This window comes from Talpa occidentalis, unplaced genomic scaffold (assembly GCF_014898055.3).
Source record: "Talpa occidentalis isolate TD23 unplaced genomic scaffold, MPIMG_talOcc4v2.1 talOcc4.4, whole genome shotgun sequence".
Lineage (NCBI taxonomy): Eukaryota > Metazoa > Chordata > Mammalia > Eulipotyphla > Talpidae > Talpa > Talpa occidentalis.
Window position 1 is genome coordinate 62,640,903 of NW_023604295.1, and position 22,837 is coordinate 62,663,739.

Here is a 22,837-nt window from a genome sequence, read left to right on the forward strand (position 1 = left end):
AGGGCCTCGGGGAGCCCCGGGGTGCCCGGGCGCTGAGCCGAAGCCGCTGCGCCCCGGGGAGAAGCCGTGCGCCTCCGTGCCCGGCCGAACCCGGCCCAGCACCCGGGGCTGGGGCTCTGCCTGCGGTCCTCCAAGTTGGCGCGGCTTTACTTTTGGGTAAGGCCATTTATTTTTCTGAGAAGAGAGAAGGGAGACGCTAAGAAGACCTCCTTTTTGGTATTGGATTCTTCTGGGGGGAAATCTGTGGCAGGAAAAAGTTTTGGAGATGTGATCCTAAAGTTCAGCTGTTAAATGGGCAGATGGACAGAAGCAAAGCAAGGAAAGAGCATCTGAAACCTATTAAAGGCGGGGAGTGTTAATTACTGTGCTTTGTGGAAGCCGGTGTAATTCATTCTGGTTATCTTCGAGTCTTGTATTAAGAACTTCTCCGGAAATCCAGCCTGCTATTCAGGGGGATGTCTTGGTTGGGTCAGACCCAAGGCGAGGTGCTAAGTTTTAACGCGTTTCGCGTTAGAAGGGTAAGCCCTTCCAAAAAGTGACCAAACTTTTTTTTTCCACCTACAGTCCTTGGAAACCTGTTCCAGAAACGAACAGAACTGTTTATTGAATAATCATCATTAATGGAAAGAGAATGCAGGGCTGATGTTTTTCTCCTTGTTTAGTAGTCTTTGCAGGCATTGAGCCGCAAGTTTTGAATCAGTTTGGCATCTGTTATTGAACACATTTTTTCCATTGCATTTCCCATTTTATTGCAGTGGGAAGGATAAGGATTTGGAGTGTTATGTATTGCTGGGGAGGTTTTCTTTGTTAAAAAATTGATCTCCACATTTAAATCCAACTAATTGCTGTTTTGTGGTTTTCAGTTAAGTGAAATCATGGCCATAGCCTGTCATTATGAAGATGCTGAAACCTTGACCCACCTGTAGAAATAGAATCTAAGGAAAAATCTGTTTGGTAAACTGACCTTTTTATATATAGGCACATTTCCATACAGTGTAATTTAAATTTTAGATGCCCAGTGTTTAGATTTTTGTTTGATTATCCTAAATGAGTTCTGAAACATATGCTTTTAATCAATTAGAATATTAAGTGCTTTACTCCAAGTATGAAAGCCTGTATTTGTATTTCCCCCCTGGTAGAAAAAAACACCACCACCAAAAAAAAATATATATATATAGATAGATATATATAGATATAGATATACACACACACAGGATAATAGATACGGCTAACATTTATTAGAACTCACTTTATGGCAGAAGTAGGTGATTTATGTAGATTTTACTCAACGTCAACACAACCATCTGAGATAGGTATTATCTCATTTCCAAGCAAGGATGCTGACACAATAAGTACCTTGACACAGAAAGGAGATAGCTACATAAGCTGTATATGCTTTACTTCTTTCTAAATCCACAAATAGTATATATAATGCTTAAAAATAGTCTTGAAATAGTAAAGAATCAGTTACATATCTTCCTTTCAAATTAGATGATTTCCTTTCTAGAATTTCTCAAGCTCCATCTAATTAAGCATGTAATGTTACCTCATTTGTTTCTAAGGTTTATTTCCATTTTTATCAGCAATTTAACAAATACATTTCTCTTTCATATCATTTTATGTAAACAGTATTGTTTAACAAAAATAGAAATAGTGCTGCTATTAAAAGACTTGACTTCTAGTTCTTTTCAGTTGATTGGGTAAGTGTTGGTAAGTCATTTAATTTGGTACTGCAGTTTCTACATTGGTGATAAGAGAATACGTAGTTTTCTCATAACTTAATGAAAATGAAATGTCAAACACAGGAATTATGCAAAGGGAAATCATAGATATAAATGATTCTTTTTTAAAAATCTTTCTAATATTTTTCATTTGTTCCTTTTTTTGTGGTATAATTGGCTTATATTGTTGATCATTGTTCACTGAGTTCGTAATGCAACAACTGGTTAGGTTATATTTCATCTGAAAACTCAGAAGTGAGGTGGAATTTGAACTCCCTAATTTTTAAAATTTATATTTCTTACCCAAAGGGCCCTGATGCAGTCTGTGGTAGCATTGATTTTGAACCAGTGTTATTAGTTGAACAGATGTGCTTCAGGGTCCTCTGATATTCCCTCTGATAATTTGAAATGAGAGCTAGTTTCGAAATGGGAAGCAATGCTTTAAAATGCCTGTAAAATTTTTAATAGTGAGAATATACGTATTGATAAGTTACAAGCTGGAGTTTTCACTCTGTAAGAGGTCTTAGGGAAAAATCTGGAATGAAATAAAATGATAAGAGTTGTCTCTTGCTGGTAGAATTGTGGGTAATTTCTTTATGCTTTTCCAAACTTTCTGCAATTTTCAGATAATCAGATTAAAAAATAACCTGTGGAAAAAAATGCTTTGATATATAGATTTTTTTTCCACCTCAGCCAGCCTGTGTAGAAATGCATTTAAAGAACTGTACTTTGAGCTTTATTTTTTTTACTCTTTCAGACATCATTTTGAAATCACAGAAGACACTACCCTCATTCTCCTGTAGTTAATGCACACATAGCCATTCCTCAGCAGATTTTTTGCTGACAGAGTAATTTATCTTTTTATTTGGCCCAGAATAAAATTTATCATTGGTCTGAAAACTTGTTGACTTTTCATAACAGATGCATGTTAACCAACTTTATTTCATTAATATACTTCTGAATAGATTCTGTTCACATTTACTGTGATGGTATTTTAGATAGAGCTTATATTTGTATATTTTTGAGTTGTAAGTTGATACTAAGTTTATCTTCAAATTGAAAGCAGCTTTTTCTGTAAAGTATGTCTTTCAGAAAAACTTAAATTGCCAAAACCAAAGCTGATTGTATATTTGCTACTGAATAAATTTATTTAATAGGGAGTAGAGAGTCTACTCTGAGTGAATTTGTGTCACCTCAGCTCAGGAATTCAGTTTCTTTATTTGTATTGTGGAAGGCTTGTTGGAGAATATTAATTTGAATGTAAAATACCAATGCAGAAGAGGACTTTTAAACAAGTCTCAAATGGAGATTCCTGCTCAACAATAGCACTTTGATTCTCCTGCTTTAGTAGAGCTGATCTGTAGAACTGAGCTCCTGCTCTGCTCATCCCTGCAGGTGTGATTTTTGCCTGCTGTCTGACCTTTCCGCCTTCCGAAGCATCTCTTCTACCTTGTCCAGACTACTGCTTCATCAGGGGATGTGAATTGTGCTTCAGTATAATTCAGATTTCTGCTGTGCTTCTTACTCTGTAACTGGAAACTTGCTCAAAGTACCACTAGCTTTTATACATTTTCAACCGTTTGCTTTCCCAGGTACTGGGTATCTCTGCTTTTTCTCAATGACAACCTTTCTAAAAAGCAGACTACATACATCTGTGCTGTACATTTTCTTAGCATCTGGCACATAGCAAATATTAAATGATGATTTCCTTTCTTAACTTTGGCAGTCAAGCTTCTGCTCGGTGGAGACTCATTTAAATGGTCAGGTTTTAGTTTGGTTTGGTTTTTATTTACTCTGAAATACATGAGTTTTATGTATCTTTGCTGTTTTTACTTTGGTACACTTTGAAATTACGTAGACTTTGGAGTCAGACATACCAGGATTTAAATACTAGCACGCCTATTTTTGAAAGCCACTTACTACTCTTAAATGTTTTCAAATCTATAGCTCGTCTATGTGAAGGCTGGGATCAAATCTGTGTGGATAATTGGTAAATTTTCAGTTTACTGATGAGTGCATCAGTGTGTGAATAAAAATTTTGATTCTCTTTTCCCTACTCTGCAGTTGAAAATCTTCAACTGTCTACTGAGACACAGTGCTGCTTCTTCCTTCTGCCCCTTATCCCTGCCCATTTATTATCTAGGGAAGTTCTCTCCCTAGCTCAGTGAAAAGATTAAAGCCATGCAGTAGAGGAATGTGATAGCAAGGTATAATTATTCCCACGATATGTCCTTACCTGGCCAAACGTACCCAGAACTTAATCCTGGTTTTGTCCCTTCCCTTTGACCACTGCTTTGTCTCTCCCACTTCTACCTATTGATATGTTTCAGCTTTCTTTGATCTCCACCTTCAGATCATTTTTAAGTTCATGGTTTCTCTCTTTCCTCCTGGCTTGTCCTTATTTCCTGTTACCCTTTGGCCCTAGAAGCTAACACCGTGCATCTGGATTTGAGGCATACCCTGTCTTGCATGGATAGAGGTCGGAGGGCCTTAGGGCCCTGTGGTGAACAGAAATCCAAATCCATTTAAATCAGGAAGGAAGAGTATTGGGATTCTCTGATAACTTGTGTCATCTTAGTTAAGAACTAAACCAAGGGAAAAACAGGATGCAACTGCACCTTATTATCTCCATGTACAGGTGAGGGTATAGAGGTTAAGTGCCCAGCACCTCAGAAGTTAGCATAGCTAGCACTTAAGTCCAAGTCTGTCTGACTCCGGAGTCTATGTACTTTATATTATATCACCAAGTTACCTACCTACCTCTGGCTTGTTGGGTTTATTGTTTTTTTAAATCATTAGCATGTGTTAAGAATCTAACATGCCCTGTTTATATCTGTGACTACAAAGGGAAATAGAATGCAGTGCATGACAAACAGTTTTGTAGCTTGGTATGGTCAACTGGTGTAAATATGCATAATTAAGCATATTAAGTACAGTAAAGAGATTTTAATTATAGAAATGGAGGGAAAGACCAGAGCTTTCAGAAGGTTTTCACAAAGGCAGTAACATTGAGTCTCTGCTACATGAATATGAGGAAGAAGGACATTCTTCATGGCAGAGTAGAATAACATGCAGTGGGATGTAGGCACATGTAGGGAGTCACCCATAGTTCTAGGGCTGGAACAAAGAAGTGGGAAAAGGTAGGAGATGAGATCTGAGGGGGAATCAGGGTCCAGATTTTAGTGGACTTTTTATCCTTCCTGAAAAGTTTCACTTTTATTGTATCATCAGTGGAAAACTGTTGAAGGATTCAAATAAAAAACTTCCATGACCCAATTGGTGTTTAAGGGAAACACTGGCACTCATGGACAGTGGAACTAAAGGGAGAAAGAACGCAAGGGGGAACCTGTTGGGTTGCCATTGCAAGGTCCTGCACTTGTTCAGAGGGACTAAATTCAGGCATTCAGGAAATAAAAAGTATAAAACTTAAAGAACATTTAAGTTTGAGAGAGCACAGAGTCAAATTAAATGGCTGGTATTTTTTTCTTTTCTGGAATCCTTCCTGCCCCCACCTCCCTCATCCAATAGGATCTCTGCTTAGTCAGCTGTATTCTAAACCCATGTACACCATTAAGTGTCCATTACTTCCCAGTGGTACTTGTCATCCTGAAATTACTTTCTATGACTGTCTTAATTTACTGTATTGTGAGCTGTGCAAAGACAAGTATTTTTAGGTATGTTCAGTAGTGCTCATCTCCTTGGGAAAGAAAGGTCTTTTGATCTAGGATAAAGCATTTACCAATCAAATACTTTGTCATTTTTATTGTCCCCTAGTACCTTGTACCATGCCTTAACTGGTAGAAGATGTTCATGGAATGCTTGGGACATGTTGAGTGTGAGATGCTGTGGGACTTCTGTGCAGAAATGCTTAATATAAAATTGACAGCTTTGAGAACTAGGAGAAAGGTTGCAAATTGGAACTTTTTGCATTTCCTTGATGCCTGAAGTATGCAAGTAGGTGAGGTAGAATACACAGAGTGGTGAAAGAACTCTCAAGAATAGCAGAGTCAGTAGTAAGAAGATAAGTCAGCTAAGATGTTAGAAAAGTTGTCATTAGAGTTAAAAGAAGAACTTACATGGGTCAGGAGAGTTTTAAGAAAGAGGGAAGAAGTGGGGAAGATGGGAGGGAAAAAAGGGTCAGCAATGCCAGGTACTCTTTGTAGAAAGGTCAAAATAATAAGGAAGAATAAGTATCCATCCTTTTTTTGACAGTGTCCATTGTTTTTTTTTTTTTTGGTTGCTCAGAAACTCAGTGCTGTAGTGAATAGTTTCTTTGGACAGGTAAGTCTGTGTTTCCTATAGCATCACAAATTGAGATGGCTTAAACAATAAATATTTATTGTCTTAAAGTTCTAGAGGCTGGAATTCTGAAATTAGGTTATTGGCATAGCCATGTTCTCTCAAGACTATGGAGGAGGAGCGTTTCTTGTCTCTTCCTGGCTTCCCCTAGTTGCTATCTTCTATGCTGCTCTGCATGACTGCATTCTCTGCCTTTGTGGTGTGTCCACATTTTCCTCCTCTTACAGGGACATCAGTTACTGGCTTAGTCTGCCTAAATCTGCATGGCTACATCTTAACTTGATTATACCTGTAGAGACTTTGTTTCTAAATAAAGTTACATTCACAGGTGCCAGAAGAAATTAAGGCTTGACCACAACTTTTTTGGGAGAGACAACCCAACCCACAATAGTCTGGAAGCTGAATTGCAATACACTGAAACTAGAGTGAGAGGCAAAGATATGACATCAAGAATACAGAACTGAAGAAATTTCTGTATAATAAAGAAAAAGGAAGGAAGAAGATAGCAGATGTCTGGGGTCGCTGGAAAGAAATTTTTGTGGTTTTCTTTTGTTATTGGTGTTATTGTCAGTGTTTTAAGATTTCGTTAAAGAGTACATCCTAGGCCCCACTGAAGAGCTACCCTACAGAGTAAAAATTTTTTTTAAAGGCAAAATTGTAGCTGTTATACAAATATAAAATGAACAAATGTCAAATATTTTATTCAACTCATTCATTATGAGGCACTAGTAAGTTGTTAAACCTATCTAAAGAGTATTTGGCAAAAATAAGTATTTGAGAAGCTAGCTGTGTATTGCTCTTATCTCTAGGTTAAATGGCTAAAATTGGATAACAGTGAGCAGGCATTACTTTTCAACTACACAGAAATTATGTGCATTTCTACCAGACAGCAGTCTCCAAGTAACCACAACTTGGGACTTTCATCAACGATAAATAAAAGTCCAACAGTTTTTTTTAATCGAGGTTTATATCATTTTTTTATAACTTTGGGAGTATAGTCCCCCCCTTTAAGTGCTGTTACCATGGTGCCCCCACCACCCAAGCACCTGTGTCCACCACCTTAGTCCATTGTGCTCCTCCTTACCCTGCTGTCCCTCCATTCCGCTCCCCCACCCCCTGGATTCCTCAGGTGTGTAATAAATTTTCCAGGGTTAGTTTTTTAAGTTTGGCTTTATCTCTTCCTTTGATTAGTTTCTCTATAGGTGACATCAACTGGTATTTATTTTGCTACTTCTGACTTACCTCGCTTAGCATAATCCCAGCTCCAACAGCTTGGCACACATTGCTTGAGATTGTGTTTTTAATCCGATAAATAGTATTCCATTGTGTATAAATATCACATCTTCTTGATCCACTCTTTCATTAGGGGGCATTTCAGTTTTCATATTTTGGCTATTGTAAATAGTGCTATTGTGAACATGGGAGTGCAAGTTTCAAATTAGTCCAACTAGTTATTTTGCCCTATAATCCTTGGGTGGCTTTTAACCTCTGGGACATTTAAAGGATGTGCTTCTCGGGCTTCCCCGGTGGCGCAGCGGTTGAGCGCTGGGTTGCAAAGCTGCCCGCGGCCTCTGCCGCGCCGGTTCGATCCCCGGCTGCTCCCCGGCCACCAGAGGAGGGTCCCACATGGCGCGCAGACCTCTCCTGCCGCCCGCTGCTCCCCTCAGCAGTGTACTTCGGTCCTTCTGCCTGCTCTGCTCCCTGCTCTGGCTCTGGTGAATTCTCTCACCCTCCCGTGCTTCTGACTGTACCCAGTGCATGTATAAACGAACAAACAAACAAATAAATAAATAAATAAATAAACATGCCTCTATAAAAAAAAAAAAAAAAAATCTAATATTTAAAAAAAAAATAAATAAATAAAGGATGTGCTTCTCACCCTATTTAAAAAAAAAAAAACTGAAGTTTTAGATAATTTTTTCCGATATACTTGTTAAGATATATGGAGATAGAGTTTATAGCAGCACTATTTACAATAGCTAAGATTTGGAAACAACCCAAATGCCCAAAAATAGATGAGTGGATCAAGAAGATGTGGTACATATACACCATGGAATATTACTCAGCATTCAAAAAAGATAAACACATGCAATTTGCAGCAACATGGATGGAGCTGGAAGGGATCATGCTCAGCGAAATAAGCCAGAAAGAAGAAGAAAAATACCGGATGGTCTCACTCATAGCAGGAATCTAGAAAACTTAAATAAGGGACCAGGAAAAAGGATAACTATAAGAAAGAAAATATCAAAATCAACAAATAACTATGAACAAGAGACACTCTGTGGGGGGCGGGGAAGGGAGGGCTTGGGGTCAAAATAAGGGGGTTGTAATTGTGTGGGGAACATAAAAATAAAATTTAAATTAAAAACAAAAAGATATATGGAGATAGAACATCAGAATCTTTCATGTAATTAGCTCTTAGCGATTCTAATATAGACTAAAATTTGACAACCACAGAGTAATGCTGAATGTCTTTGAATGCGCGTGTGAGATTGGAACCCATTACTCTAAATGTCACCTTCCCTCCCACTCCCTGGATTTTGTGGTTTAATTCTTCAGTAGTGCTCATCTCCTTGGTAAAGAAAGGTCTTTTGATCTAGGATAAAGCATTTGCCAGTCAAATACTCAAGGACACAGTGGCTAGGAAGGGAAGGTACCGGGAAGAGTACTAAACACATTGCACAGCAGGTCCCGGCAGAATAGGAAAAGAAATGAAGCCAGGACAAGATTAATAGATGGCAAGAAAAGTGAGAAGTCAAGTTCACACAAAGTATGCAGTGGGTGTAAGAACTGAAAGGTCAGGAGACTGACCAGAAAAGTTTTTGGGATTTCAGAAGTGGGAGTAGTCTCCAATAGTGGCATAAACAAAGTCCAGGTGGTTGTCTCCAGAGTGAGTTACTGAAGTGGAGTCGAGGTCATTGGGGAGAATTATGTTCTCATGCACTTTTTTTCCTTTCACAAGACTCTATACTTGAAACTTTACAGCTGCTGTAAATTTATTCTGTTATTTTTAGCTAGGTTATAGCCAGATACACTGAATCACCGTATGATTGGCAAAAGTCTGGTGTAACGTGATGATAAATAGAAGGCTGAACCTTTGAGCACGTCATTATCTGTTAGGTCCCTCATATAAGGTGTCTTTGTACACCACCTTACTTCATTCTTAACCCTTGTGATTTGAGTTGTTAGTGTCCCCATGTTAAAAAACAGGTTTAGCAGCAATAAGGTCAAGGTGAGAGTGAGTGTGGATAGGTCGCCTGAATTCACTGTATGATGACAGCCCATTTGCTTTACTGCTGTGTTCTGTGTAGTGTGTGCTTGGTGCAGGGTGATGAGGATGGCTATATCTCACAGTCCTTTACGTAATTCAGTTTTGTAAATTACCATACATGCAGAGATGAGTTTGGATTTTAAAAAGAATGAAGCTGGGAGTTACTTTCCTATAAAATGCCATAGTGGCCCTCTTTAGGCTATTGAGTGCATATCCATTTTTCTCAGTAGAGGAAAAAAAAAGTGAAATTAAAGTAGTAATTTGAATTGTCTGGGATTTGTAATGATACAACTTAAAAAATATTACAGTAGTAGGACTGATATCAATTCTGGTCTAAATATTCACAATGCTAGATAATTTACTAAAAAAATCTTCATTGTAGCCAAATGAAAGAAGGACTTTTATACTCTTAACCACTTCATGCCTATTTTCAGTGTATTGTAAGATCGCAAAGGTGTATTATAAGATGTGACAAAAGCAACACTTATTTAGACTTAGTCCGATCTACCAGTTCAGTGATAAGAAAATCCTTGAGAGCACACTGGTAAGGTATAAGATATCAACCTTTCCCTGTTGATAATTGTAGTAAAAGTTTTCAGTGGTCTACATTTTTAGCATATTTATGCAAACTTCCTGCATTTGTGTTGCCTTCTGATAAAGTATTTTTAGGAATGTTCGTATTAGTAAAATTCAATAATTAAGATAATTTTTATTAGTAATGTGACTAAAACGTGGGTGGTTGAAGGGTTACATGTAGTCAACATCAGACGCACATCTTTGTCCAATAAAACATTTGATTTGAAATTTTGAGCAGCCTAAAATAAGCATGTGTTCTTTGTTGTATCAATTCATTGTTATTTAATGTTTAATGGTCTTTCTATATTCCCTAGAGATAAGTAGTAAAAAAAAAATAGTTATTTTCCTGGAACAGTATCAAAATTTGTATCTGGCTTGACACATAATGACCTTATACTCTCAGAGGAAGTGAACATAAGTTCTGGGAGCAATCCCCTTGATAAATCTGCAGCCAGATGCAGGAGTAGTAAGATCAAATTCCAGTGCTTTTTCTCCAGTGAAATAAAATTAAAGTGCAAAAATTACATTAACAGGCTTCTATCTTGTGGTCAGTTATAATATAATCTGGTGGATGCCGTCTAGGGGAAAAGGAGAGAAAGGTTGATAGTGATGGTCGTGATGATCGGGTTGGGAACGTTGGAATCGTTGATGGGAGTAAAGGGATTGGTCCTATGATGTCCACTTTGAGTATTTTTTCCAGAGCACACTGTCCTTGTCAATTTTGCCTTGTGAAAATGAGTAATAGGTGGTCATTGATCATTATCCTTTCCAGTGTATGAAGCTAAACAAAAACTTGGGGGAAGTGTTATTCCTGAGTTTATCAGCACTCTTTTACTCTCCCATGTTAAAAGTTCCAGACCCAGAAAAATTATGTGAGGTCTGTAGACTAATAAAAAGGATCTTTTGTATGCAACTCTGACCTTTCGGGTTAAACTATTCCCCAAATAGTACCCTTAATGAATAAAACAGCATTACCTTTTGTTCCAAATGAAATAGTCAAGACCTGACCCAGAACTACATCAGAGAAGTCCTAGCCTTTGCTCCCAGTGAGCGCTTGTTGACCTGGGTGCTACTGACTTTTGGGATTGATCAGTCTTCATTCTGGAGAGTTGGCTGGTGAGTTGTGTCATGTTTTAGCAGCATTCCTGACCTCTCCCCACTCGATGCCAGTAGTACCCCACTCCCTCCTGTTGGAACAACCAAAAATGCTCCACACATGGCCGGATGTGAGGTAAAACCATCTACGTCTTTATCTACATCCATCTATGTCCTCTGTGCTGCTCAGTGTGAATTAGGTGATTTGTTAATAAACAATGTGTTCTAAATTTTAGTTTTGCTTTTAAATATTTTGTCATATTTTAAGTATCTTGATAGGCTAGGCCTTGCTTTTAATAACTGTAAAAATAAAGGAATTTTATTAATGTGGGAATAAAAGTGAGGACAAGGTCCTTGATTTGAGAATTCAGCATTATGACTTGATATTTATTAGACTGTTTCACAGTACAGGTGAGTCTGGAATATATATGCAAGGGTGTATAGAATCACAATGTGAAATGTGTTTACTTTGGAGTAACAGAGCAAATCATTTGAAAACTGCTGTCAGTGAATATGTATAAGCCCTGTCTTCCCTTTTGAATGATTATTCTAAACATACTTCATAGCATTAGGTGTTGACCAGCCAGCCAAGTAATTTATCTTGTCAGGTTAAACTTTTCCAATAATCTTTGAAATATGAAACATTCAAACTTAATTCATTGCAGTAGATTGGAGACTTTCTTTTAGCTTTGGTTTCTGGTACATACCATCTTGTTTGCAAGAGAAGGAAGCTCTGAACTCTATCACATATTTTAGAACATTCTTGGCACGTTACTTGTGGACTGTTCATGCCATCCCCCTACACAAGATATTGAGAAAAGACAGCTCCATTTTAATTATTTTCTTCATCAGCATGCTTGTAAAAGCCCTGGTTTTCATCAGTTAGTATTTATTTTGTTAATTTGTGTAGAAATTACACTTTATGGAAGAAAGGGCAAGAAACATTCTGTGTATTCAGAATCAAACATAAAATGACAACAAAAATGTCTAAAAATTACTCCAGACACAGTGCTTGTATTCTCTTTGCAAAAGTTATTTTAAAATGACAACCTTATGAGCAAAATATTAGCATATGGGGAATACATTAAATATGACAATTTGCCATTGCTAAGTTATGAATTCAATTGTTAATAGGAAATTCTTGGCTTTCTGAATTCATCAACAGTTCCATCACTTAAAAATCTTAGTTTCTGTTCAGGAAGAAATTACACTTATGTTTTGTTACTGCATTTGTTCAGTGGCTATTATTAAAGCTTGAAAACTTCCAGAAATCATTTTCATCTTTTCAATAGGAAGATAATACTTGAGACTACTGTCTCTCTGTGTTGGGATAGTTGCTTTTTTCTCTAAGGAAAACATTCAAAAGTTAATTATATTACAATTCATTTATGTTCATAGTACAGGTTTTTATTTTTTTTTATTTTTTTTTTTTAAATATTAAATTTTATTTTTATATTCCCCCATACAATTGCAAGCGCCCCATTCTGACCCCAATCCTTCCCCTCCCGCCCCCCACCCCCCAAAAAGTGTCTCTGGTTCATAGTTTTTTGTTGATTTTGATTTTCACTTTCTTATATTGATTTTCCTGGTCCCTTATTTAAGTTTTCTAGATTCCTGCTATGAGTGAGACCATCCGGTATTTTTCTTTTTCTTTTTGGCTTATTTCGCTGAGCATGATCCCTTCCAGTGCCATCCATGTTGCTGCAAATTGCATGTGTTTATCTTTTTTGAATGCTGAGTAATATTCCATGGTATATATGTACCACATCTTCTTGATCCAGTCATCTATTTTTGGGCATTTGGGCTGTTTCCAAAGCTTAGCTATTGTAAACAGTGCTGCTATAAACATAGGAGTGCAGGTGCTCTTTGGAATTGATGTTTCTGTGTCCTTTGGGTAAATACCTAGGAGTGGAATTGCTGGATCATATGGAAGCTCTATGTTTAGTAGGTCCAGAAATCTCCACACAGCTCTCCATAGTGGTTGGACCAGTTTGCACTCCCACCAACAGTGCACAAGAGTTCCTTTTTCTCCACATCCTTGCCAACATTTGTTGTTGCTAGTTTTTTTAATATGTGCCATTCTCACTGGTGTGAGATGGTATCTCATGGTAGTTTTAATTTGCATTTCCCTGATGACAAGTGATGTTGAACATTTTTTCATATGTCTGTTGGCCATTTGCATTTCCTCTTCAGAGAAGTTTCTTTTTAGCTCTTCTGCCCATTTTTTGACTGGATTATTTTCTTTGTTGTTGCTGAGTCTCATCAGCTCTTTGCAGATTTTTGTGATCAGTCCTTTATCATTAGTGTTGGGTGCAAAAATGTTCTCCCAGTTGGTGGGGTTTCTCTTTGTTTTTGTTATTGTCTCTTTTGCTGTGCAGAAGCTCTTTAATTTGATGTAGTCCCAGCTGTTTATCTTTCTCTTCACTATCACTGCTTTGGGTGATGTGTCTGTAAAGATGTCTTTGATATGCAAATCCCGTAGTGTTTCGCCTATATTTCCTTCTATGTATTTTATGGTTTCAGGTCTTATGTCTAGTTCTTTAATCCATTTTGAGTTGATTTTTGTGTATGGTGTGAGGTAGTGGTCAAGCTTCATTCTTTTGCATGTAGCGACCCAGTTTTCCCAGCACCATTTATTGAACAAACTTTCTTTGCTCCAATGCATAGTCTTTGCTCCTTTGTCAAAGATTAGTTGACCATAAATCTGTGGGTTTATTTCTGGATTTTCTATTCGATTCCATTGGTCTGTATGTCTGTTCTTGTTCCAATACCATGCAGTTTTGATGATTATGGCTTTGTAGTATAGTTTGAAGTCTGGGAGTGTGATGCCTCCATTTCCTTCTTTTTTTTTCAGTAGAGCTTTGGCTATTCGGGGTTTTTGGTGATTCCATATGAATTTCATCAATAATTGTTCTATTTCTTTGAAGAATGCCATTGAGATTTTGATTGGAATAGCATTGAATCTGTATATTGCTTTTGGTAGGATGGCCATTTTAATAATGTTTATTCTTCCAATCCATGAGCAGGGGATGTCTTTCCATTTCTTTGTGTCTTCTTCTATTTCTTTTAACAGTGTTTTATAGTTTTCTTTGTATAGGTCCTTTACCTCTTTTGTTAGATTTATTCCCAAATATTTGATTTTTTTTGTTTCGATAATAAAAGGGGTGTTTTTTTTGATTTCTTCTTCTTCAGATTTATTGTTTGTGTATAGGAAGGCTACTGACTTTTGCGTGTTGATTTTGTATCCTGCCACTTTACTGAATTGATTGATGAGTTGAATTAGTTTTTCTGTGGAGATTTTGGGGTTCTCTATGTATATTATCATATCATCTGCAAATAGTGATAGTTTGACTTCTTCTTTTCCTATTTGGATTCCTTGGATGTCTTTCTCTTGTCTTATTGCTCTGGCTAGGACTTCCAGTATTATATTGAAAAGCAGTGGTGAGAGTGGACATCCTTGTCTTGTTCCAGATCTTAATGGAATTGCTTTCAGCTTTTCACCATTGAGAATGATACTGGCTGTTGGCTTGTCATAGATGGCCTTTATGATGTTGAGGTATGTTCCTTGTATCCCAAGAATTTCAAGGGCTTTTATCATGAATGGGTGTTGCACTTTGTCGAAAGCTTTCTCAGCATCTATTGATATTATCATATGGTTTTTATATTTCTTTTTGTTGATGTGTTGGATAACGTTGATTGATTTTCGGATGTTAAACCATCCTTGTGCCCCTGGAATGAATCCAACTTGGTCGTGGTGAATTATCTTATGGATACATTGTTGGATTCTGATAGCTAAAATTTTATTGAGGATTTTTGCATCAGTGTTCATTAGGGAGATTGGCCTATAGTTTTCCTTTTTTGTGTTGTCCTTATTCGGTTTTGGTATTAGTGTAATATTGGCTTCATAGAACGTGTTTGGTATTGTCCCTTCCTTCTCAATTTTTTGGAAGAGTTTGTGAAGGATAGGCACTAATTCGTCTCTGAATGTTTGGTAGAATTCATTTGTAAATCCATCAGGTCCTGGGCTTTTGTTTTTGGGGAGGTTTTTAATTACCATTTCAATTTCGCTGCTTGTAATTGGTCTGTTTAGGTGTTCTATTTCTTCTTTATCTAGCTTTGGGTGATTGTAGAGTTGTAGGAATTTGTCCATCTCCTCTAGATTGTTGAACTTGTTTCCATATAACTGTTCATAGTAGTTACTGATTATTCTTTTGATTTCTGCTGTGTCCGTTGTGATTTCTCCTCTTTCATTTATGATTCTGTGTATTTGTGCTTTCTCCCTTTTTTCCTTTGTGAGCCTGGCTAGGGGTTTGTCTATTTTATTTATTTTTTCAAAGAACCAGCTCTTGGTTTCATTGATCTTTTGGATTGTTTTTTTAGTTTCAATTTCATTTATTTCTGCTTTGGTTTTTATTATTTCTTTTCTTCTACTGGTTCTGGGGTTTTTTTGTTGTTCTTTTTCTAGATCTTTGAGCTTCGAGATTAGGTTGTTTCTTTGAGTTCTTTCTTGTTTCTTGATGTGAGCTTCTATTGCTATATATTTTCCTCTTATTACTGCTTTTGCTGCATCCCATACATTTAGGATATTGGTGTCCTCCTTGTCATTCAATTCAAAGAATTTTTTAATTTCTTCTTTGATCTCCTCGTTAGTCCAGTGGTCTTCCAGTAATGTGGCTTTTAATCTCCATGAGGTAGGATAGTTCCTTGCCTTCTTTTTATGATTTATTTCTAGTTTGATGCCTTCGTGGTCAGAAAAGATGGTTGGTATGATTTCAATCTTGGTGTATCTGTTGATGTTTGTCTTGTGCCCCAGTATGTGATCGATCCTGGAGAATGATCCGTGTGCGCTTGAGAAAAATGTGTACTCCGTTTTTTTTGGGTTTAGTGTTCTATAGATGTCTGTTAAGCCCAAATGCTCTAGGTCCTTATTTAGAGCTTTAGTTTCTTTACTTATTTTTTGTCTTGTTGATCTATCCATTGTTGATAGTGGTGTGTTGAAGTCTCCCACTACATATGTGTTTTCTCTGATGTCTGTTTTCAGAGAGGACAACAGTTGTCTGATATATTTTGGTGCTCTTTCGTTTGGTGAGTATATGTTAATGAGTGTTATTTCTTCTTGAAGTATTGTCCCCTTAATCATAATGTAGTGACCATTGGGGTCTCTTTTTATTTTTTTGAGTTTGAAGTCTGTTTTATCTGATATAAGTATAGCTGTTCCTGCTTTCTTTTTTGGCCCATTTGCTTGTAGGATTGTTTTCCATCCTTTGACTTTGAGCCTATTTTTATCTTTTGTAGCTAAATGTGTTTCCTGGAGACAGCAAAAGGTTGGGTTTTGTTTCTTAATCCAGGCTGCAACTCTGTGTCTTTTTATTGAAGAGTTTAGTCCATTTACATTTAGAGTTAATATTGATATGTTAGCATCTGTATTTGCCATTATGTTTGTCTTTCCTTTGATTTTATTTATTTATTCTTTTAATAACTTTTTTTTTTTTGGTCTTCTTTCGTTGTTATTCGTCCCTCTGAGGTTCTGGCTTTAGGATTCCTTGTAGTATTTTTTGGAGTGGGGGTTTAGTCGCAATGAAATTCCGGAGTTTCTCTTTGTCTGGGATGGTCCATATTCTTTCTTCATGGAGGAAAGAGAGCTTTGCGGGATAGAGTATTCTTGGTTGGCATCTGTTTTCTTGGAGTCTGTTGACTATGTCCCTCCACTCTCTCCTTGCCCGTAATGTTTCTTCAGAGAAGTCTGATGTCAGCCTGATTGGTTTTCCTTTGAATGTTATCTGTTTCTTCCCTCTTGTCAGCTTCATTATTTTTTCCTTGTCCTGGATTCTTGGGAGCTTTACTATTATGTGTCTTGCTGTGTTTTTCCTTTCGTCGTGGAAGTTTGGTGTTCTTCTTGCTTCTGGTATATCAATTTTCAGCTCCTTCTCATTTGGGAAGTTCTCTTCAATTATATCCATGAATATTTTCTCTGTTCCTACATCTCTCTCCTCTCCTTCTGGAATTCCTATAACTCTTATATTTCCTTTCCTCATGGAGTCAGATAGTTCCCGAAGTCTTTCTTCATTCTTTTTCCTTCGTACTTCTCTTTCCTTTTCTGTTTTGGTTCTTTTTATTTCTGTGTCTTCAAGATTACTTATTCGTTCTTCCATTTCATCTATTCTGCTTTCATTGCTTTTCCCAGAGTTCTTTAGTTCCTCCATTAATTCTTTGATCTCCTGCATTTCTCTTACTTCCCTCTTTAGGGACTCAATTTCCTTCTTCTGATCTATCACTTTTTTAATCATGGCAATTTTAAATTCTCTTTCTGGAAGGCTCAGAAGTTCTTCCAAGTTGCTGTCGTTGCAATCTGGGGAGTGGTTTTCTTTTTGTGGTGTGCTTCTTTCCTGAGGAGTTTTTAGGTTGCGTGTGGTTCTTCTACTCCCTACTATCTGTTTTCTAATTTGTCGTATGCGTTGGGACACTGTGTTGCTCGGACTGACTGACGTCTTGGGTGAACTTCTCCGCTCCCCTCTGGCTCTTCCAGGAGCCATCTCTGTCTTCTGGGGGAGCTTTCTGCTGGTTTTAGGCAGTTTTTACTGAAGAAATGTCCCTGTTCTCAAATGGCGAAGCGGGATGCAGTCCCTGCGCCTCCGGTTTCAGGCACACTCTTCTGCGCACCCGGTCTGCCCCGGACGTGGGTGCCTGCTCCCTCTGTGGGCTCAGACTGCTGGTCGGAAGGGGCCTGGCGTGGAATAACTTCCCGGCTGGCCACTGGGTCCTCCAGAAACCTTCTGCCCTTTTCAAGCAGTCTTAAGAAATGTCCTGTTTTATAGGGTGTTAGTGACTTTTTTTTCCTGGTCGCTAGGTGGCGCCAGAGATCTCTCCTATTGTCCTTGGGGGGCTGTTTTTCGCCTCCCCCCACCCCGTGGGACAGAGAACAGAGCGGGAATGGTAGGGTACACCTCAACAGCTTTGGGGTGCTGTGTCTGCCTTGTGCCCCACCGTCGTGGAGAAACCACGCCCCGAATTTTCGTGCCCCGGGTCTCAGTTCAAAGCCCTCAGTTCCAGGACGTGGGCTGTAGCCCAGTTCAGTGGCGCGGGAAGGGCGCCTTTTGCAAGCTCCCGTGCCTGGGCGCCTGGTTCCTGCTCACTCAGGGAGGGACCTTCATGTCAGTGAGGACCTCCGCGTGTCTCCCCGCAAGCCTAGGTCGTCTCCCCGCAAGCCTAGGTCGCAGGCGCGGGGACCTGGGCAGCCGCGATCCAGGTCTGCACTTGCTTTTCAAGCGCGCCGAGCGAGCCGCTTTCCCGCGCCAGCTTACCGGCAGCCCGGGCTGTGTGCGCGTCTCCTGGGGTCTTTGTTCTTCTCTATTGGCGCCCGGAGCCGTTCGCTCGCCGCCGCGGCGAATCCTGCAGGGTTCGCCTCAGCTCCCGTTCACGGGGTGTGGTGGCTGCAATAGTTCCTTTCCACTCATGGTCCCGCTTGCTATGTCGTTTGTTCTTGTTGGTTGTTTTGGTTTGTTGTTTCCTCCTCTCTGCCGGTCGGAGAGTGCCGCCTCTGTGGGCGGGGGAGGGGAGCAGGGTTCTGCGCTTCCCTCCCTTCTAGTCCTCTTTTATGGCCAGTTTCTTCTTCGGGCAGTTCGCTGGCGTCACCCGTTTATCTTCCGTGTCCCAGTTCTCACTGGGACCTGCCGCTTTTCCTCCCTATTCACTTTTTTTAATGGGAGATCTTACTCGCAGCGTCTCCTCGCCGCCATGTTCCATAGTACAGGTTTTTATATCCCTGTTTTTAATTTAGATGATCTCCAACAGAGATATTTACGGTATTTTCGTGGTAGTTTAAAAGAAAATTTGTGGATTTTTAAAATCTCAGTTGTGTAACATTCTAAGTTGCATTTGCAACAGGTCAGTATCACAGAAACTTGCACATTTATTTCATGACACTGTCTATATTAATATATATTTGAGCTGCTATCCCTGGTTCCTGTATGGGCTATGATAACAAGTGTAGAAGACAGTTGAAGTTTAATGTTGAGTAAAAACTAAGCTTTATTTGAGATAGTAGTTTTGGAGCCTAGATTACTAGTACTGACCCTAAAAGTAGACTGTGAAGCAATAGTAGTATGGATTTGAGAATAAAATTTCTTTTTGAGCAAAGTCTAGGAAGTAATGTCATTAGAATCTAGGTACAGAGTTACTGTTTCTTCATTAGAGTTAGTTTTCAAGCTATTTGGTTTTCATAGCTTTATGTAGTTTCCTTATTCAGCTAATAATTATTTCTCAACTATTTGCACTAAATAGTGTGTTAATTGTGAGTGTGGGATTACTCACGACTGCTTTTTTAATTTTTATTAAGTATATTTATTTAAATATATATGTGTATACACATATATATTTTTTACATTGTTGTTCTTTTTTTTTATAATGTTTGATTTTTCTTCTCAGTTGTAATCCCCACAAAACTCTTCCAACCAGGTCACCCATGAACCATCACCATAGTCTCTTGTGCTTTTCACTCCCCTGTTTGCATCCCTCTCCCTCCTCCTCTCCTGCTGTATGATTTATAGTTTTCCTGCTAGTTTTGTATTTAATTTTTTAAAGATTTATTTATTTATGCATATAAGAACTGAGGTACAGGCCAGAGGTGTGGGGAGTAAGAGCATTCACCAGAGACAGAGTGGGGAACAGAACAGGCAGATTGACCGAAGTACACTGCTGAGGGGAGCAGCAGGCGAGTCAGGAGAGGTCTGCTGCACCATGTGGGTTGCTCCGTGGCTGGGGATCGATCTCGTGCTGCAGTGGCTGTGAATAGCTTCACAGATTGCATCTTAACCCCTTGCGCCACCAGGGAGGTCCTGTATATTTTTTTTCTTTGCCTATACCTTGTTTGGTTTCCCTATATACCTCATAGATGTGAAACCATCTGATATTTTTGTTTTTCCTTCTGACTTATTTCACTGAGTGTAATCCCTTTTAGCCCCATCCATGTTGCTGCATGGCATGGCAGGAGTTTATCTTTTTTGCTTGCTGAGTAGTATTCCACTGTATATATATGCCACATCTTTATCCAGTCATCTATTTTTGGACATTTAGGTTGTTTCTATATCTTAGCTATTGTAAATAGTGTTGCAATTAACATAGGAGTGCAGGTTTCCTTTTGAATTATGATTTTTTTGTCCTTTGGGTAGATTTCTAAGAGTGGAATTGCTGAGTCACATGGCAGATCTACTTTTAGTAATTTGAGGGTCCTCCGATACTATGTTAAATTCTTATACATAGACTTTTAAAGCATTCATGTGTTCTAGTAAATGATATCAGCCCTCCCTTGTACTTAAAAATAATAAATCGGGATAATAGAAAATTTCATTATAGTCATCTGTTTCCATATTGAGGTTAAAACTCAGCAGTTTCATTTCTAATGTAGCCTTTTTTCCTAAGAACTTTTTAGAAAGGTGATTATAAATGAATCTTGAAAGAGAATATACTATGATTTTAAAAATGTGTATTCATCTTCCTATCAGTCATTGCATCCCATCTGTAAAGCTGCTAAATGGTATGATTTAAGCAGCAGCTAGAAACATTTAACATTACACTTCTCCTTCTAGGTATTTAGTAACACATTTTATGATAAAGTGATGGTTGCAAATATTTAATTTTTACGAGCAATGCTGCATTACCCATTTGCATATCCAGTTGCTGAAGTCATTTCTGGAGCAAATAATGCTGCTACCAGAATATGAAGATCATTTTTCCTAATCTTTAATAAGTCATTAAACACATTTTTTTTTTCTCATTTTTTAGAGGAAAATCAGGCTTTTGGAGAGAGACTACTAAAAAGTCAAATATTTTTTAAAAAGTCAAATATTAGTAGAATGTAAAATTAAATTTCATTAAATATTGCTTAATACTGTCAAAAAAGAATGCCTTTTCCAATAAAAAAGCATTTCAGTTAAATGGTATATGGAAAACAGACTGCCTCTGTGCCTGCCACTTATACCAGTTGTGGTTGTGATTAATAAGAAATATACAGTTGAGAGGCCGCTTGCCTTGGCCTCACAGTCGCCGCCGCCAAGAAGGTGTCCGAGGCTGGCAAACGAAAGAACCGGAGCAGGCCAAAGAAGCAGGCCAAAGAAGCTCAGGCCGAGATTGAACAGTATCGCCTGCAGAGGGAGAAGGAATTCAAGGCCAAGGAAGCTGCGGCTCTGGGCAGCTTGCAGCACTGAAGTGGAGAAGGAGACTCAGGAGAAGATGACCATCCTCCAGGCCTACTTCCAGCAAAACAGGGATGAAGTTCTAGATAACCTTTTGGCCTTTGTGATATCAAGCCAGAAATCCATCAAAACTATCGCATAAATGGATAAGGGAGAAGAAAGAAGTGCCTGTTCCATGGATTGGCATTTTAGATGCCATTTTAGATCCTGGAATATGAAGCTCTAGCAAGGCTTGAGTTATATTCTTCTGTAAAGGCATTAAATTATTTCCATATATTATATAGTCTGTCCCTTCACTTTTTGAGGAACAGCAAATCTAGCTTCTTTGTACAGATTTAGAGCTTATCCAAAGATTTCATCTTTTTACCTCATATTTTTTAGAAATTTAATGGATAGGCATTGTCTGTTTTCCTATGCTATTAACTCAAGCAACATATATATCAAAACTGACTTTTTCCTTCTTAGATGTAGTTAAAAAGAAGTTTTGTTATTTTTTTTAAAGAAAGAAAGGGATTAAATATTATTTTCCCTAATGCTTTCTTGAAGGTCAGGGGCTTTATCTATGAAAAAGTAGTAAATAGTTATTTGTAACCTATGTGAAGCAGCACCAAGCCTTACCGTAGTCCTTTCTGGCTAAGGCTTAGAACAATGAATAACTAGTATAATTGTTTTATCTGCTTTTAGTTTCTCTTAATCAAAATTACTAGAAGATAGAATTCAAGAACTTGTTACATGTTATTACTTGGTGTACTCAGTCATTTAAAAGTAAAGACTCTTCGTCATGTGTTTTTAAAAAAAAAAATATACAGTTGATCATTCAATGACTAAAACATAATTTTTATATGTATTTGGTCTTCATCCATGTTTTATCTCACAGCTCCCAAAACCATCAGTCTACCCAAGTGTTGAATGATAATGATGTCTCATTGTGTTAATGAGACATTAACAAACTGACTTTTGGGGAAGCACCCAAGGCTATAGCGACTACTTGCCAGGAGGTTCAACCCTGTAATAGAGGGTTGGACTTCCGAAGATCTCTGGGGGAGAAAAATGGCTGGAAATTGAGTTCAGTTGCCTATGGCCAATGATTTAATCACTTGAGCCTATATAATGAAGCCTTCATGTAAACCTCAGAAGGGCAGGCTTTGGAGAACTTCCAAGTTGGGGAACCAGAACACTTCCATATGCCACCTTGCTCAATCCCACGCTCCGCAAGGACAGAAACTCCATTGTTTGGGACTTCACCCTATGTTTTTCTTCTTCTGTCTTTTGATTTGAAATCTTTAGTATTATTTATAATAAATTGGTGATCTGGTGAATAATGGGTTTCCTGAGTTCTGTGAGCTATTCTAGCAAATTAATTGTACCTGAACAAGGAAATTGTGGAAACTTCAGATTTGTGGCCAGTTGATTAGAAGCACATGGTATTGCGCTGGACTTGTGACTGGCGCCTCAAGTCTGATGAAAGAATAGGGGAAACTTCCAATCAATAACTGATTGGTCAGAGCACAGGTAACAGCCTGGGCTTGCAAATGGCACCTAAGGTGGAGAATGTTCTTGGGAAACTGAGCCCTTCTGGGGAGTCTGATGTATCTCTGGGTAGTGTCTGATTTCCTGTTGGTGTCTGAGAGATAAATCAATGAAGCTGATCATATACTTATAATGAAATTTTTAGTTTGTTTACT

The 22,837-nt window shown here is 38.2% G+C and overlaps 1 protein-coding gene and 1 pseudogene across 2 annotated transcripts in view; both read left to right on the forward strand.

The window, feature by feature from the left end:
* DCBLD2 (discoidin, CUB and LCCL domain containing 2) overlaps window positions 1-22,837 on the forward strand; it is a 71,453-nt gene that overhangs the window by 573 nt on the left and 48,043 nt on the right. The window lies entirely within an intron of this gene.
* Window positions 456-21,960, forward strand: LOC119257048 (V-type proton ATPase subunit G 1-like; annotated as a pseudogene).